At 42.7% G+C, this 14293-nt stretch overlaps 1 long non-coding RNA gene across 2 annotated transcripts; it reads left to right on the top strand.

Annotated features, from left to right (window-relative positions):
* The first annotated feature begins 719 nt into the window (after nucleotides 1-719).
* Nucleotides 720-12982, top strand: LOC144365641 (uncharacterized). 2 transcript variants are annotated; one of them, XR_013424332.1, is made up of 2 exons: nucleotides 720-920; nucleotides 12764-12982. It is a non-coding gene; the product is annotated as an uncharacterized LOC144365641 (long non-coding RNA). The 2 variants fall into 2 exon arrangements; XR_013424333.1 differs by lacking the exon at nucleotides 12764-12982 and adding an exon at nucleotides 3555-7132.
* Nucleotides 12983-14293: the final 1311 nt, after the last annotated feature.

Below are 14293 nucleotides of genomic sequence, written 5' to 3'. Positions count from 1 at the left end.
CCACAAAAGCAACACTGACATTGGTAACATGACTATTAATTGTAGTCATGAGTAGGAATGATATCCAAATACTAACTTGTAGAACAGGAAATCAACCAACCTAATCTGTTCAGAGGGCTAGACTCTGGCCTTCGTGCCAAAGCAGAATCCTGCAGAGCCCTTGTGGTCCCAAGTATTAACCTTGCTGGACTGTGAAGAAGTCTGACAGGTCAAGGCCCCAGGAGAGGAGCTGAGGCTGTCGTAGGCCAAGTCCAGGATTCATGAAAGTACATACTTACCCCCCCCCCCAAAAAAAATTATAGCATGTCAATATTTTGGTAAAGGAATGACTTCTTGGTATGTTTTCCCTGTGAGATAAACTGTTTATTACCATATACCCAGAAAGTCTGGGGAAAATGGAAATATTTTGATTCACCTTTGCCAGTATATTTTTGATAAAACGCTTTGATCTTACTCTCTGCTTTAAATGTACTTTTTCCTAACCTTCGAGTTGCTGATTTAGCTCCTAGTCTGTTACAGACAGCCTTCACCAGCTGATCTAATTGAAAAAAGCCAGTTCTCATTATCAACAAAATCTGAGGAGTGTTATGTTAGGAGAAACCTAACCTTCTCTTTTCCATTTAAACAGCGGTGTTGAGATGCATCCCCATGACAACCACCTCACTTCTGAACACTTATCTGAACACTAATGGGGAAACCATGGCACCCGGCCACGATGACAGAAGGCACAGTGGCCTTCAGTACTTCTCACAAACAACCTTGTATTTTCCTTGCTCTCAAGGGAGCCTCTTCCCAGAGGGACACATTCTGCGGCAACAGCCAGGGGACAAAAGAGGAGAGGCCATTAAAGGAACATTGTCAGCACTCCCGCCTTCTCCTTCAGTGTCACACAACTTCTGGACAACTTGACATTCATCCAGGTACCTTGCATCTGACTCCATGCTTTGGCCTTAAAAGACCTTGTATGAGACAAGGAAAAACCACAAAAATGAACACTCATGTTTTTAAGTTTGTTTTTATTTTTCTAGAGATCTGTACACCCAAAAGGACAGTGTATCATAGAAAATGCACCATATGTGGAAGGCATCCTTTGTGAAGCTTTTGTGTGGCTACAGGTGCACATGGGTCTCAGGTTGAATGCCTCTAGGCTAGAGGGGCTTTGAAACTTTTTCGCCATAAATCACATTTTAACATGATCTTGGTCATTTTGTCTGATATAATTATAACTGACAAATTGGTGCTTAAGATTCCTAAGTGTTGTGTTGACCATCATAGGCTACTTTGCAGATATGGGCTTACGTTACTGATGCAAAGCTACATGGACTAGTGTTGTCAACTGATTCCAGTAAGGGCTACAGGTCTTCTCTGGGTTGGCTCATTCTCCCCTTGGCCTGCCCGGGCACACAGTTGTGAGGTTCTGGTAAAGGGAAGCATGGCCTCTACATGCAAATAGTGCAGGGCTCTATAAAAACCGAAGGGATTACATGGACTTCCTGATACTTTGGGTCAGACACAGACACGTGGATAGGCTGCTGTGGAATGATGGGCTGTGAATTTAGCTCAGTTAGGTGACATCAGAGGAGAAGAGTTTGAAGAACAAGGAAAGGAGCTAGTTAGGTAACCAGTAGGGAGTGGCTGAACATGGGAAAGAATAGTTGAGGGTGCAGGCAGGCAGAAATCTAGGAGAAGGTAACAGTTCTTTGCAAATAAATCATATCTCAGATAAGACCAAGACAAGGCTATGTTATCCTGGCCTCACAAATATGGTAAATCCCGAGGAGATCACAAGGATCCTGCATCAAAGATCTGAACCTCGTTTTCTCAAAATCACTTTATTTCATAGAATCTAAGAAGTTGATAGATTAGACATGTTAAAATAGGGTAATTGTGCGATTCCTTCTTAAGCACAGAATTAGCACAGGACACAATAATTCTACTCTTGGATACATACCTAAAAATAGCCAAGAGGAGAAGTTTAAAAAAAAAAAAAACTTATACACAAATATCCATACTATTTACAATAGCCTAAAGGTAGAAACAGTCCAAATTTCCCTTAACTAATAAATGGTTGAACAAAACGTGTCATGGCTCTACAGTGGTACTCTGTTCAGTCATGGACAGAAATAGAGAAGTGACGCATGCTACAGCATGAGTGGGCCTCCAAAACATTAGGCAAAGTGAAGTAAGTCCACGCAGAGGCTGCATACCATTGGCTTCATTTCTACGACGTGTCCAGGATAGGCAAGTCCACAGAGACAGGAAGCGTGGCAGGAGGTTGCCAGGGGACGGAGTCCAGGTTGAGGATCCTGCTAATGAGCATGGAGTTTCCTTCAGGAGGGATGGAAATGTTCTGGAACTGGATGATGACGATAGTCCCCCAACACTGGGAACATGGCAAATGTCTCTAAATGTTTAAACATGTAAAATGGCAACTGATTTTAAAAACCACACGGTGCTCAAAGTTGCTAGACATCTCAACATTTCCTTGTCTTACCCAGAAGCAAATTATCAAACTCTTTATGGTGCTTTAAAAATGGCATTTGTGTTTAAGAGCAGTATTACTTCTTTTTTTTTTCACCAGGGAAAAGTCTTAATTGTTCATGTTTATAAATTTTTCAGTAAGGAATAACAGACAACCACAAGAAGGCGAATGGCTATATGCAGGTGTATTCCCAAGAAATATACAGAATCCGGCCTCTCCCTCTCCAGCTGAAGGTGGTCTATATCAAACCTTCCTCTTATAGCAGTATCTGCTTATCCCTCTAGGTACCACCTCCCTTTGGCTCCCAATCCCTGGGATCTTGATGGAATTCTTCCTTGAGTTCTGTTTATGTAATTAATTCTTTTTATTTATGGAATGTAGATTTTTAATTTGCTGAACTTTTAAACAGAGCAGAGTCTGCAAGGGAAATGGAAACCAGGACAGATGCGCCTCTGCTGTCATGCAGAGCATTTTGACTGTGCCCGTGGTCTCAATGTATTTGAGGGTCACCTATGGAGCAGGTATTAGGTGTGTGAATGTTATCCAGCATCAGTGCAGGGTCCCAGAGGAAAATAAAGAAAGAGACGGTGCTGCCTTGAACACTGCAAAGGCACCAAGTCTGTAATGGCTAAAAACAACGCTCTTTATTAGGAAAGTCATAACCAGAAGTAACTCAGATGGTTGAAGGTGAAGAATCCTTTGAGCTTAAACAGCGGCTTTGCTCCTTTCTTTCCAATAGTACAGAAGGCTGGAAACTGTTCTAAATTAAAAGTATATTTCTCTTCCCTTAGAGGAACCCACTCTTCCCTAGGTGTCTAAGAACCTGAGTGTTCAACTTCTCCACCCATTTAAGTGAAATCCCCTTCAGTGAGTGGCTTGTAGCTGTGCCTGTTTTCTGGTTTGTAAAGTGGAAATATGGACACCCTGTGGTTATCGAGAGTGAAAACTTCAGTAATTGATGACACTCCCTGGATGATGATTTTGTGGCAGGGACAGCCCTGCACACTTCATGTGCGTTCTCCCTCACGTCAACCTTACTAGGAAGGCATTATTGAGATCCCTGTCTTTATAGGCCAGGAAACGGAGGCACCCAAAGAATAAATTTCCCAGAGCCACACAGCTAGCAAGTGACTGGACCAGAACCTCATTAAACTGTCTGGCTCTAGAACCTGAGCCACAGCGATGTGACTGGGCTACTTGGTTACCTTCCCCGCCCCTTTATGGAACCATGGCAATGATTCTGCCCATGCAGCTCTTCCAGGCAGTGAAGATGGATTTTAAAGAAGAGAAAGGCCCTTTCTCCGATGGTGGTGAGTAAAGCAGGAGTCCTCTGGTCCAGATCCCGTTCTGGAGGGAGGAGGCTATCCCTACCGCAGCAGCAGAAGCCCTGCGCATCCCAAATGCAGACAAAGGAGAAAGCATTAGCACAACTCCCTGCCTGGGAAGTTTTGTCATCGTGATGTTTGGAAATGCTGCATTCAACGCTGACCATCTCTACCACTGAGTGTTTCGGCGGTCTCTTAAATTCTGTGCCCACAACAACTGGGTTCACTGGCCCCACCTCAACTCTGCCCTAACACAGCTGCATGTGTGTACCAGAGAAGCCACTGACTTGTTGTTTTCATCTCTGGAAAGGACTTAAAACTCCTTTCCACTATGGTGGCCTTTTGTGACAATCAAAAAAGCTAAGAGTGGCAGAAGTGTCTGGGGCCATACACCTGCTGGTGGCAGGGAGGTAGTACAGAAAGCGGGCGGAGTTAATCAGCCTTGGCCTAAGTCACCCTGATGACTCCCATCAATTTCCCGTCCCTTAGCAGCTCCCCAACTGACCACAGGCGACAGGGCAAGAGGGAAATGCTATGCTGGGGAGAGACCAGCTCTTCAGGGCTCTGAGTCTGTCCTGGATGACACGTTTTGTTTTCAGTGCTGAGTTTTCTCCCAGGACAGGCAGGATGCATATGGTTAGGATTCCTGTTTCTCCTTCCCCAGGAAGTGCTTCTGAATCCTCTCCACTCACTCCACAACAGCCAGCCACAACAGGGGACTGGGGAACCAGCAGAGTCAGGACAAGGGAGAGACAGTCACAAAGAAGCAGGCAGCGCTGCCCACAGCCGACCGGATGGGGTTCGCAGGGGCCTCCTGGCCAACTGCCCTTTCCTGACAAATAGAGGGTGGGGCAGAAGCTCACCTCTGAAAACTGACCATGTCCAATTTCAAGGCCCTAAATGGACAGTGCTCTGTTTTAAGCATGAGATGGAAGAATTCAGCCGTAGAATTCCTCCTAGTGTTCCCCAAAGTGTAGAAATTTGAATTGTACAAATAGCTTAGCCAAAGGCAACTCCAGTGTTATCCAAACCTCTTCAACTCCAGACTTCTCGCTGCCATCATGAACCTGCCATCCAATGAACAAGAAAACCTCTGCTTAGTCTTCTTTATTTGGTCATTCTTCAAAACATATTAAATGTCTACTTATATCAGTTATCTACTGCTACACCCATTACCTTGGTGGCTTAAAACATTTATTGTATTGTAACCCACAGTTTCCGAGGGTTGGAAGTTTGGACACAGGGATCTGCAAGGGCACTAGAGTCATCTCAAAGCTGGATTGGAGGAGAGTCCAGTTTCAAACTTGTGCGGCTGTTGGCATCTTCAAGTCCCTTGCAGGATCTTGCCCAGAGGCCTCCCTCCATTTCTTTCTCTATGGGCTTCTCCAACATAGCAGCGCTGCTAGCAAGACCCAGGTGCCAGTCTTGTAAACTAATCATCGAGTGACACCCTTCACGTCTTCACTTATTGTGAGAAGCCTGCATCAAGTCCCACCCCCATTCAAGGGGTGGAAGTTAGACGAGGGTATGAACCAGGGTGAGGAAGGACATCACCCTGAACCTTGTCAGCAGCTGCCTCCACACATCTCTATAGCAAGCTCTCTGCTTATTGCTGAAGATATGGTGAGGAACCAGGCAAATGAGGCTGTCCCCTTCCTAAAGTTCACGGTCATGGTTTGAGATGCTGAATTATGAAACTCCAAGAACATCCATAAGATGCAGGCATGGGATAAAGCAGAAAGGAAGGGAGATTCAGCCATGCTTCCTGAGAGGCAGGTGGATGGAAGAGAGGTGACTCTGATCATTCCTTCATGTCTCACCAGGACAACTCTCAAAATAAATGGAATATGTGCTTGGTAAGAATAAAAAAAAAAAAAAAAACCTGCTGCTTCATCTCTCTGGACAGAGGAGAATTTTAATTTTCATTAAATTATAAATGTGTGCTAATGCAAATGTTTCCAGAAATCTGTCATGCTTTGTACTATAGCCGAACACTGTGCAAACACCTGGATGTCAGATTCTTCTTGAAAGCAAATTCAGTAGGACAGGACACGACTACCACAGTGAGGTAAAGAGAGAATAAGAGGAACTGCATGATGCGCTGGTGCACACCTGTAATCCCAGCAGCTCAGGAGGCTGAGGCAGGAGGATTGTGAGTTCAAAGCCAGCCTCAGCAATTTAATGAGGCCCTAAGCAACTCAGCAAGACTCTGTCTCTAAATAAAATATTTTTAAAAGAGTTGGAGATATGGCTCAGTGGTTAAGCATCCTGGGTTCAATCCCTGGTACAAAAAAAAAATGCAAGAGGCAGGCAGAGAGATAGAACAAAGAGGCAGGGAAAATTCAAATATTAAAGATGGGTGAAAAGGTCCAGTGGCTGAGGACTGAGAACACACTTGGCTGACAGTAAAATGAGAAAGAGAGATCTCTGTTCTCCAATTGCAAGAAACTCAGTCTCCAAAACCTGAATGCCCAAGGACATGCATTCTTCCCTTGAGCCTCCAGAGAGAAACCAGGCCCTGCAGACACCTCACTCTTAGCCCAGGAAGACCAGCACAGACTGACGACCTGCAGAACTGGAAGACAATGAATTTGTGTTGTTTTAAGCTGCTATGTTTGTGGTAATGTTATGACTGCAATGGAAATGAATGTACTTACTCAGAGGCTTGTTATGACAATTCGACTCTTGAATATATAAAGTACTACAAATGCATCTGGCACATTGCAAGACCCGGGCATTTGTTTGTAATTATTGTGACCCTGCAACCCAGAAGTTCTTCATTTATAGATGGAAAAGGTGGCCCAGCTGAAAATGACTTAAAGAATATATACTCTTTCTCTCTTTCTCTCTCTCTCTCTTGTATTTTGTTTTCGTTATATTTGGACACAATACCTTTATTTTATTTTCATGTGCTGCTAAGGATCGAACTCAGCACCCCTCACATGCTAGGTGAGCGATCTACCGCTGAGCCACAACCCCAGCCCCTCTTTCTCTTTATTTCCAAATAAATCCCTGTTAATGATAATATGTTGTCACCTAATAAGTTGCAGGTTTCTGATGCCAGGACACCAAAGAAAGGGGCCCAGAGAACAACACTTTTAACACCAGTCAGTAACTGAATAAAATGCCCACTGACCTTTCAAGTTCTTGTCTTTCTCTCCTTTTTTTTCTTTCTTTCTCTTCCTCACCTCCTTCTTTCCTTCCTTTGTCCCCTCCCTCTTTCCTTTCTTTTCATAAAGCTACTTTCTTCCAGATTTAGTCCAATACATTTAGCACTAAGATTTGGACCATATATCAAACCTTTAAACAAATCTATTGCTCATAACATGTGTTCACCTTACATTTGCCAGGATATCAAGGGTATTTTCCTTATTTTCTGTGTTCAGCATCCAGCCCTGAATAGTTGCTCAGCAAGAACTTGGTAATAGAGATGGAATCACAATAAGAAATACCAGGGTATTTTTTTTTACCCTATTTATCTTTCCAATCAGTTTCCATTCTTATTAACTAATCCTTGGGATCAAGATCTTGCCAACAGTAGGGAAAGCTAAGATCTTCGGTAGTGAGGGGAAATGAAAACAAATACACAAACTTGACTGGCAATACTGCCCTATGCCTTATTAGATGAGAGTCTCAGGTGTGGGATGTGTAAAAGTGGCTTATAGGATGATTCCAGGCTGAGCAAGAATAAATCACTCAATAAAAGAAATAATCAGAGAGCTACTGTTTTCAATCCTTTGACCACTTTCTGATGAAAATCGGAGTTTCATGCTAGAACGTCCTTGAGGACATTTGCATGTTTGGTTCATCTCTCTGTACAATCTCTAGAGAACGAGCATCTGTCTGAGAGGCCCAGGATGGCCCAGTGTGCAGCTAGGATTCAATTCCATTGTTTGGCTCCAGTGGTATTTATTTCCATGGATACCTTCTATTAATGGCAAGGGAAATGTTCTTTTTCCATTTTCAACAGTGGTCTAATGTTTTCTTTTAAAAATTACTTGATATAAATTTCTTTTTTTTAAAAAAAAAATGAGTCCAATGTCAAGTTTAAAAAGAAAAGTAAATGCTTCCCAGATGGTTCACTGATATGGCACCAATTACACTAATTTTACAGGAATAACTAGAGTTTGGGAAATACTGTGATGCCATGGATTCTGTGGTAGAAGCTTAAGTAACAGTGTTCAGGAGGAAGGAGACCCGATTGCCAAACAGGCTGTCAGATTCTCCAGAAGTGGAGTTTTGCATGGAGTAATGGGAGAGGAATAGAACGTGCCACAGTCGAGTCTACAGAGGCCACTAGGAAGGCAGTGAGAAGAGCACCTTCACTGTGTGGGAGGGTGATGGCTGTACCTGCAGTATGACTGTGGGCAGCCTTAAATTTCCAAGCTGATTCTGTCCCCATTTGAGGGCAAGTACAAAAGTGAAGAGTCACCTGCTTCTCTCGCAGAAGCCCACCCAGAACTAGCTCCCAGGTGACAGCAACCCAGGACAAAGCTGCTCTTCCCATACTTTAGGGTCCCATGATTCCATGCTGCTTGTTTGCTGCTGTTGTCCTCAAAGTTTCTTCTGTACTTCCCATCGGCAAGGACCACATGGCCGTCTGATGTGGTGACGCCATTGCTCTACTTACATGCCAGTTTTCACCATTTGCAGTGTGAAAGTAACAGGTAGCTCTGTCCCTCAAGCTCAAGAGCCTAGAAACCATCTTTCAACTCTCAGATATGCTGGCCACTGAGTTTGCTTAAAAATTATAATGATTTTAAAGTCCTCTTCTCTGTATAAGAATGCCCAAAGAGTCACTCTAAAGCTAATCATTTATGCTCCTCTGTCTACATTTAACAAAAATAGAATGGCTGAAGTTCATGGGTAGAGACACGGAAGCAGCTGATAGATTTAAGATTGTTTATATTTTATAGATTTTAAATTTCCTAGAATCAACAGATGAGTTCATGAAACTCTATAAACACATAGTTTGGTCCTGGCCTTTTAATAAATTTTTTTGTAAAGGGTTTCCAGAATGCAAGTGTTAGTTCTCAGGTCTGATCTTATTAGTCTACACAGTGAGTGATGAGACCTCTTCTCTCCACCTTCAAAGTCACCTTCAGGTCTCTAATTATCACAAACATAGGTTTCCAGCTTCCTAAAAATGAAAAGGGATCACAGAATCCCCCAGCAGGGAGAAATGAAAGGTGAGTTGGGTTAATGTTCTGGAAAAGTGGTACCTTGTTGACTGGGATGACTGGAAGAACAAGAGAAGGTCTTTGAAACTGAAAAAGTATTTCATGTCCTATGCCATTGTGCTTGACCTTGGCACCTATGATTGGTGGCTAAAGTCTTTGAAAGCAGATATTACTCCTCAACTGTTTGTATCGTTGGTGAAGCATCACAGAGTCCATTGACATTTTATCATGATTCAAAAACCCCATAGACTTGTAATGGGGCACAAGACACATAGATTCTAATAAAAAGCATGAGAAAAATCTTTAATTGCTGGCAAAGAAGGTGCATAATGATATGCAAACTATTATCTGTTACCAGTATGGGCACTGACCAATCACAAAGGACTCCAAGACAACCATAATGAACACAGACCCCAAAAACCACAGGGAGTGCTTTGGTGATAGCTTTTGCCTGAAAATCAATACTGAGAAGAGGCATCCTCATTTAGAATGGTGCCTTACAGACAGACTCAGAGAGCTCAGGTTATACTCATAGTAATGCAGCATAGAGGACACGTACTGCCTGCCTACTGAGTGCAACATGCTATGCCAAGCACATGTTTATGAGGGAAGAAGTGAAAGAACAGCTTTTTTATATCTAGCCACAGTATACTGCCATAAAAATAATGTTCATGGTATTTTTCTTCAACCCCTTATGCTATAGTGAATTTTAGCAATTAAAAAAAAGTAATATGATGTCATGATGTCACTGTAGGAAACTGACAGCAGTCCACAGAATTACTGTATCCTGGCTCAGCACCCGTGGTCTATACTGGTGGTAACTCCTTCTCTCAGGAGTGCTATTTTGCCTGAGTGAATTCACACTTAGCTCCTCAGATTGGGAGACCCAGAGGAATCCACTAGGCAAAAGCATCCATCTGACAACACATTGAAAGACCCCCGAGACCCCAACCCAGAATGGAACACTCGAGTCACTGGATGCAATCAGCAGGAGGAGTTTATTCTCACATAGGCGCCTATGGATGCAAAGCAGAACCTCGGCCGTAGCTTAGGCAGCTTGCATGCATGGGCTCGGGGTTACAGGATTTTTATAGGTTGCAAGGGACAAGATTCCAGCTTAGCACAGTAACAGCTACTTCATTGGCCCCCGTGACAGCTTAGCACAGTAACAGCTATTTTATTGGCCCCCTCTCAAGCTCCCCTAAAAGTGGTCATGGGGGGCAGAGTGGTTTTGGAGACCCCACCCACCTGTTCCTGTTTTTGTCCTCTTTTGCTCAAGTTTGCCCCTCTGGAACATCTCATGGTTTCTTAACTGTCTGGGACATCTTGCGGTTGCTTTGTGCAAGACTTGAGGGGGCTACGTGCTGCTGGGGGAGTTTTGACATGGGGGTGTTAACATATGGGTTACAACATGGGGGGTGTGGGGCATGGGTTGCTGTTAGGAGGAAGCATCTTGTGACTGCAGGGCAAAAGGTTATATTTCTTAACATTAAGCTTAAGGCTTTGAGGCTGGGGTCTTTCAACATGACAATGAGAAAGAATGACCACCTGGCCTTCTCAGACAAATCCTATTTCCTATGTTCTGGTCTCTCCGTTTACTTGCCATTTTAGGTTGTCATCTGAGGCTAGTATAGAAAAGTGACAAACAGCGGAATGATTGCAAATGAACAACTCTAGTGAAATCTCATACCTGAAATTGTCATGAAGATGTCATCTTTCACCTAATGGTGATGAAGAGCATATGGGGTTTTTGGCACACTGAGAAGTGGGTACAGCAGGGAATTTTTTCTGCTCATCAATTGTTCAATCATCTAAGTTTACCAAAAAAAAAAAAAAAAAGACATTTCAATTGAACCATAAGTTTGCAAAAGTTGGAGAAGTTACTTTGGCCACAAGGGTCTGGAGTAGACACCAATGATTTTGCATTTCCAGCATGTTATCATTCTTTTCTTGTAGACTGTCCCTCTCCTACTATCAATTCCTAAGATGTGGAGAGTTTCTCTATCCTTCCATGATGCACATATGCCTCAGATCATGCTCATCAAAATATCTCGTTCATGTGGACGGGGTGATTGTTACAGATGTGCGTATGATTGAAGGGAGGTGGGTAGTCCATGAGCTCTTCCCGAGTCTTCTGTTGGGACAGTAGGAATCTTCCTTTCGGGAGGGGGGGTTACTGAGGGCACAGGATGTCAGCCTAGCATCCCGAGCAAACACCCTGTCACTGAAAGGAAAGCCCAAATCCTGGCTCTCCTTTGGAGAATCCACAGTGACTACCTTTGAAAATCTGGAATACACCCTTGGTGTAGTCACGTGAGCCAACCACCCTCTTGATGTAGGCCAGCTTGAGTAGACTTCCTAAACAATTTGGGTTATTTCTCCCAGACATATTTCTATCTTCTTCGTTTAGGTTGGTGACAGATTGGAAGTCTTTGGTCCTTGGTAAAGAAATTTTAGATTTCAAAATTTAAGGATGAGGCACATTTTCAGGAGCCATGGAGCTTCTCCTTAGACCACAGCCAGTTGTTTTGAACATGAGCAAGATTCAGAGCCATGAGAAAGGAGACTAGCAGGTGTAGACAGCCGCAAGAGCAGCCATCCCAAAGAAGAGAAGTCTTAACTATTCACACACAACATCAAACCTGATCCAGCAAATCCACCTCTGAGTTCCTCAGTCTCCAAAGCAATACAAAGACAGACAACTATTCTCCAGGTTGCTCTTTACCATGCTCTGTCTTTCCAATTTAATTATTGATCTTATTCTTTGGGTTGAAAAACTGTGTTGAAGAACACGAGAGAACACCATCACTGTTCCAAAAGGTAGTTGGCTCTTCGGGGAATCTTAAAAAGCCTAAAAGAAAATTAGAGAGATGACGGAAAGAATCTATTGTCCCAGAGTTGTGTGTATAGAAGGTCTGGTTGAAAGGAAAAGATTTCCAGCCTTTTTTAAAGAATAATTTTTGACAAAAAGGTGAGAGTGGCCATGAGAAATTGAAACATCCAACTTGGTGACTGCAGGGCCATCAGTTAGCACCTCTGTCTTCCCATGGTATCAACTCTCTGTTTGTGGAAAAATCAGGGGACATCTGAATGCTTTTGATTTTACTCTTTCAATTTATCTTGCTTTAGGGTTAGGCCATCTTGCAATTATAGGAAAGCCACTGGGATCACTGAGGAAGCTGGAAAATAACAAAATGATCCCTGGAGGTTGATAAATGGACCAAACGCTTGCTTTTTGACCTCAAGGGAGCACCTTCATTTTTCTGTGCCTTAGTTTCCTTGTTCATAAATTGGGAAACAACACTATAAGCCACACACACTTATAAGGGAATCAAAATAATATATACTATTTATAGAACATGAGAAGTAGTGAGAACTCAATGAATGCTTCTTACTGTGCATGTTGCTGTCCGCTCAGAGCTCTCAGGATGCAGCTGCCGTCTCAGGCAGTTCAAGGGCCATGGGCAAGAGTCACATAGTTGAACTATAGATCCAGGTCTAGAACTCTGGCTCCTACACTTTGTCATGTCTTACCTTCAAAATATCAAATGATAGTTCTATTGGTATCATAATTTCAAAGAATCAGTGGGGGGGGAAGCCTCAGATATTTCTTAAAATGAAAAGTTTACTAAAAAAACTGGTGGGAAACAAAGATACTAAGTGGCAATTATGTCAACATGTTAGTTTATAAGCAGCTATTTTCTTAGTCTACTAGAACTGCTAAAATGAAATAGCTTAGATTTTATTTGTAAATAACAAACATTTATTGCTTGCAGTTCTGAAGACCAGAAAGTCAAGATCAAGATGTCAGCTGCTTTGGTATCTGCTGAGGACTCCATCTGCTTCATCCGTGAGATTTTCTTACTGTGTCCTCACATGGAAAAGGATCAGGTAGTCTCCTTGGAGCCTTTTAGGCACTAATCCCTTATAAAAAATCTGCAATTCGTGTAATAAAAAGTTCTATACCATTTGCCAAAGAAATACTCAACTACAAATTCTACATGTGCCTGTTAGTTTTTCGCTGATGTGACAAAAAATATTTGACAAGAACAACATTGATGAGGAAAGTTTATTTTGGCTCCCCGTTTCCGAGGTTTAGTCCATGGTCAGCCAATTCCATTGCCCTGGACCCAAGGTGAGGCAGCACATTGTGGCTGAAGGTGTAGCAGAGAGAAGCTGCTCAACTCATGGAATTCTGGAAGCAGAAAGAGGCAAAGTCCCCACAGAGAAGATAAACCCTTCCAGCGCACACGCCTAGTGACCCACCTTCTCTAGCCATGCCCTACCTGCCTACAGTTACCACCCAGTCAGTCCATTCAAATTAGGATGGACTGATGAGGTCATAGCTCTCACAGTCCAATTATTTCACCTCTGAACATTTCTGCACTAACACAGGAGGTTTGGGGAAATCCCTTATATACAAAGCATAACATTTCACAATATTGGGGGGAACTCTCTTAGGTTGACTTATAAGGAAAAAGCTCCTTTATTAAGTTATGAAGGCAAATTTCCCTGGAACTAAGAAATTATAGGAAGGATAACAAGGCAGAGAGCTGATACAAATCTTAATTGTACTATTTTTACACAATGCTCTCTATGTCATTTTCTTACCCATTTTGGTTTTTTGCTTCTCAGGAATTGTGAACCAAAGTCTGCATTCCCCTTATTCTCATAGTTCACAATTTTCCCCTTCCTCTCTCCTGTTCCTCATGCCAAATCCTATAAAGGAGATGTCCTATTTTCTCAGGGCCCTGTGGGATGATAACCATTCAAGCTGATTCACAGCCCTGAGTTAACTGTGTGGTGAGGAACTAAGTGGCTCAGCATGCCATCCTCTGGGGACCATCTGCCTGGTACATAAGTCTTTGGAAGCTCCCAGTCTTAACCCAAAGAAGGAGCTAATGAGAGAGGCTCTGGATAGGCATGAAGAGAAGGTGAAGAGACAGTAGCTGATGGTAAAGACTTGACAATAAAAATCACTCACCTGGGTAAAAGTGGATGGCTGCTTACTCCAGCATCTCTTGGAGCTTATTTAGAGTTGGGCAACAGAGTCTTCCCTCAGTTAAGATAATTTACATGTTTGTTCTTATTTCCATACAGTATATAAAAATATTCTTGTCTAGAACCTCTCAAAAAATTGTACCAAGCTCAGCTGACTCTGGGTAATATTTTTATTGTTTTCCAAAGTAGATGAATATTTTGTTTTAAATCTCTCAGATGTGTTTTAAAATGTTCAGAAACAACATTTAATGTTCCTCCATTGCTGTCACCAGGATTCAGTTTATGAATGCATGTCAGAAACCATC

This window comes from Ictidomys tridecemlineatus, chromosome 7 (genome assembly GCF_052094955.1).
Source record: "Ictidomys tridecemlineatus isolate mIctTri1 chromosome 7, mIctTri1.hap1, whole genome shotgun sequence".
Classification (NCBI taxonomy): domain Eukaryota; kingdom Metazoa; phylum Chordata; class Mammalia; order Rodentia; family Sciuridae; genus Ictidomys; species Ictidomys tridecemlineatus.
Note: the sequence above shows the minus strand (reverse complement) of the source record. Positions and strands in the feature narration are given on the sequence as shown.